Raw genomic sequence first — 3702 nt, 5'->3', positions numbered from 1 at the left:
ACAGAAATTTTGTAATTTTATGAGGTCCCATTTGTCAATTCTTAATCTTAGAGCATAAGTTATTGGTGTTCTGTTCAGGAACTTTTCCCCTGTGCCCATGTCCTCAAGTGTCTTCCCAAGTTTCTTTTCTATTAGTTTCAGTGTGTCAGGTTTTATTTGGAGGTCCTTGATCCACTTGGAGTTGAGCTTAGTACAAGGAGATAAGAATGGATTGATTTGCATTCTTCTGCATGCTGACCTCCAGTTGAACTAGAACCATTTGTTGAAAAAGCTATCTTTTTTCCACTGGATGCTTTTAGCTCCTTTGTCGGAGATCAAGTGACCATAGGTGTATGGGTTCATTTCTGGGTCTTCAGTTCTATTCCATTGACCTAACTGCCTGTCACTGTACCAATACCAGGCAGTTTTAACACTATTGCTCTGAAGTATTGCTTGAGGTCCAGGATACTGATTTCCCCAGAAGTTCTTTTACTCTTAAGAATGGTTTTTAGCTATCCTGGGCTTTTCGTTATTCCAGATGAATTTGAGAATTGCTCTTTCTAACTCTATGAAGAAATAAGTTGGGATTTTGATGGGGATTGCATTTAATCTATATATTGCTTATGGCAAGATGGGCATTTTTACTATATTAATCCTGCCAATCCACGAGCATGGAAGATTTTATTTTCCATTTTCTGAGGTCTTCTTCAATTTCCTTCTTCAGAGTCTTGAAGTTCTTGTCACACAGATCTTTCACTTGTTTGGTTAGAGTTACACCAAGATACTTTATATTGCTTGTGGCTACTGTGAAGGGTGTCATTTCCCTAATTTCCTTCTCAGCCTGCTTATCCTTTGAGTATAGGAAGGCTACTGATTTGCTTGAGTTGATTTTATAACCAGCCACTTTGCTGAAGTTGTTTATCAGCTGTAGGAGTTCTCTGGTGGAGATTTTTGGGTCACTTAAGTGTACTATATCATCTGCAAATAGTGATAGTTTGATTTCTTCCTTTCCAATTTGTATCCCTTTGACCTCCTTATGTTGTCTAATTGCTCTAGCTAGAACTTCAAGTACTATACTGAAAAGATATGGAGAGAGGGGGCAGCCTTGTCCAGTCCCTGATTTTAGCGAGATTGCTTCAGGTTTCTCTCCATTTAGTTTGATGTTGGCTACAGGTTTGCTATATATTGCTTTAACTATGTTTAGGTATGGGCCTTGAATTTCTGTTCTTTCCAAGACTTTAAGCATGAAAGAATGCTGAATTTTGTCAAATGCTTTTTCAGCATCCAATGAAATGACCATGTGGTTTTTTTTTCTTTGAGTTTGTTTATGTAGTGGATTACATTGATGAATTTCCGTGTATTGAACCATCCCTGCATCCCTGGGATGAAGCCTACTTGATCATGGTGAATGATCATTTTGATGTGTTCTTGAATTCGGTTGTCAAGAATTTTATTGAGTATTTTTGCATAAGGAAAATTGGTCTGAAGTTCTCTTTCTTTGTTGGATCTTTGTGTGGTTTTGGTATCAGCATAATTGTGGCTTCATAGAATGAGTTGGGTAGTGTTCCTTCTGTTTCTATTTTGTGGAATAGTTTGAAGAGTATTGGTGTTAGGTTTTTTTGAAGATATGATAGAATTTTGCACTAAAACCATCTGGTCCTGTACTTTTTTTGGTTGGAAGACTTTCAATGACCACTTCTATTTCTTTAGGGGTTATGGGACTGTTTAGATGATCTATTTGATTCTGATTTAATTTTGGTATTTGGCGTCTGTCTAGGAAATTGTCTATTTTCTCCAGATTTTCCAGTTGTGTTGAGTATAGGCTTTTGTAGTAGGATCTGGTGATTTTTTTTTTAATTTCCTCAGTTTCTGTTGTTATATATCCCTTTTCATTTCTAATTTTGTTAATTTGGATACTGTCTCTGTGCCCTCTGGTTAGTCTGGCTAAGGGTTTATCTATCTTGTTGATTTTCTCAAAGAACCAGCTCCTGGTTTTGTTGATTCTTTGTATGGTTTTCTTTATTTCCACTGGATTGATTTCAGCCCTGAGTTTGATGATTTCCAGTCTTCTACTTTTCCTGGGGGAATTGGCTTCTTTTTTGTTCCAGGGCTTTCAGGTGTGTCATTAAGCTGCTAGTGTTTCTCCAGTTTCTTTTTGGAGGCACTCAGGGCTATGAGTTTTCCTCTTAGCACTTCTTTCATTGTGTCCCAAAAAAATTGGGTATCTTGTATCCTCATTTTCATTAAATTCTAAAAAGTCTTTGATTTCTTTCGTTATTTCTTCCTTGACTAAGGTATCATTTAGTAGAGTATTTTTCAGCTTCCATGTGTATGTGGGCTTTCTATTGTTTTTGTTGCTATTGAAGACCACTGTTACTCCATAGTGATCTGATAGGAGGCATGGGATTAGTTTGATCTTATATCTGTTGAGGTCTGTCTTGTGACCAATGATATGGTTGATTTTGGAGAAGGTACCATGAGGTGCTGAGAAAAAGGTATATTCTTTTGCTTTAGGATGAAATGTTACATATATATCTGTTAAATCCAATTTGTCCAAAGCTTTAATTAGTTTCACTGTGTCCATATTTAGTCTCTGTTTTCCTGATCGGTCCATTGAGGAGAGTGGAGTGTTGAAGTCACCCACAATTATTGTGTTAGTTGCAATGTGTGCCTTGAGCTTTAGTAAAGTTTCTTTTACGAATGAGGGTGTCCTTGTATTTGGTGCATAGATGTTCAGAATTGAGAGTTCTTTTTGGTGGATTTTCCCTTTGACTAGTAAGAAGTGTCCTTCCGTGTCTCTTTTGATGACTTTTGCTTAAAAGTCAATTTTAAAAAATATGTAACGCTTCATGAATTGCATGTCATTCTTGCGCAGGGGCCATGCTAATCTTCTCTTTTTTGTTCCAATTTTAGTATATGTGCTGCCGAAGCGAGCACCATTCTTTTTTTTAATTGAATTATTCTTAATTTACATTTGAAATGTTATACCCTTTCCTGGTTTCCCCTCTCCCAGATGAACCCCAACCCTTCCTCCTTCCTGCTGCCTCCAAGAAGATGCCCCTCCACCCAACCCACTCCCACCCATCCCCCTTGGATTTCCCAACACTGGGGCATCTATTTAGCCTTCATAGGACCAAGGACCTCTCCTCCCACTGATGCCCATGCCCAACAAGGCATTCCTCAGCAACAAATGTGGCTGGAACCATGTGTATACTTTAGATGATGGCTTAGTCCCTGGGAGCCCCGGGGGTGGGGGTGGGGGATCTGGTTGCTCTACATTGTCATTCTTTCCATGAGGCTGCAACCCCTCAGCTCCTCCTGTCCTCCCTCCAACTCCTCCATTGGAACCCCCCACACACACACACTCAGTCCAATGGTTAGCTGCTAGCATCTGCCTCTGTATCTGTAAGGCTCTGCTCAACAATTCTTTTAATGTTAAGTATTGCTTTCATTATTCTGGTTTTTTGTTTTGTTTTGTTTTTTGTTTGTTTGTTTTTTCAGATGAATTTGAGAGTTGCTCTTTCCATTTCTTTGAAGAATTGTGTTGGGATTTTGTTGAGGATTGTATTGAATCTGTAGATTGCCTTTGGTAGGATGGGCAGTTTTACTATGTTAATTCTGCCAATCCATGATTATGGAAAATGTTTCCCTTTTCTGAATCTTCAACTTCTTTCTTGAGAGACTTAAAGTTGTTGTCATACAGATGTTTCATTTGTTTGGTTA

General features: G+C 38.3%; 1 non-coding gene across 1 annotated transcript; it reads right to left on the bottom strand.

The window, feature by feature from the left end:
- Nucleotides 1–2810: 2810 nt before the first annotated feature.
- Nucleotides 2811–2916, bottom strand: LOC127682040 (U6 spliceosomal RNA). The gene has a single exon (XR_007977341.1). It is a non-coding gene; the product is annotated as a U6 spliceosomal RNA (small nuclear RNA).
- Nucleotides 2917–3702: the final 786 nt, after the last annotated feature.

Source organism: Apodemus sylvaticus, chromosome 3 (genome assembly GCF_947179515.1).
Source record: "Apodemus sylvaticus chromosome 3, mApoSyl1.1, whole genome shotgun sequence".
NCBI classification, from domain to species: Eukaryota; Metazoa; Chordata; class Mammalia; order Rodentia; family Muridae; genus Apodemus; species Apodemus sylvaticus.
Note: the sequence above shows the minus strand (reverse complement) of the source record. Positions and strands in the feature narration are given on the sequence as shown.